The sequence below is a fragment of the Eriocheir sinensis genome, unplaced genomic scaffold (genome assembly GCF_024679095.1).
Source record: "Eriocheir sinensis breed Jianghai 21 unplaced genomic scaffold, ASM2467909v1 Scaffold399, whole genome shotgun sequence".
Lineage (NCBI taxonomy): Eukaryota > Metazoa > Arthropoda > Malacostraca > Decapoda > Varunidae > Eriocheir > Eriocheir sinensis.
This window is the reverse complement of record NW_026111719.1, coordinates 137,308-137,698: the sequence shown is the minus strand read 5'-3', so window position 1 is coordinate 137,698 and position 391 is coordinate 137,308.

Below are 391 nucleotides of genomic sequence, written 5' to 3'. Positions count from 1 at the left end.
GTGACGGCCACATACTTTTCCACAAATGTTTACACTTCTGAGGTGATAGGAGGGGGACATTTCAAGGGGTTAATTTTCAGCATTTATAGTCACTGTAGAGTTTTGAGATTTTTGGAGGATCATGAACAAGAATCTAACTCCTTACACACCAAAAATTAGCTTCATAAACCTTCACAGTCATTCTTAATGTTTGCCTCAAATTTTGTGTGTTGTGTGGCCTGGCCTGACATCTGGCCCTGGGGCGAGACTCTCAAAGCTGTTAGGAGCCACACCCAGCCACAAGCATGCAATGCCTTCACTGTTAGGAGCTTGTAAGCCACACCCACTCCATACACACAATGCCTTCACTGCTGCAATTCTCAGAGATACATGATCGTTACCTAAGTTGAGT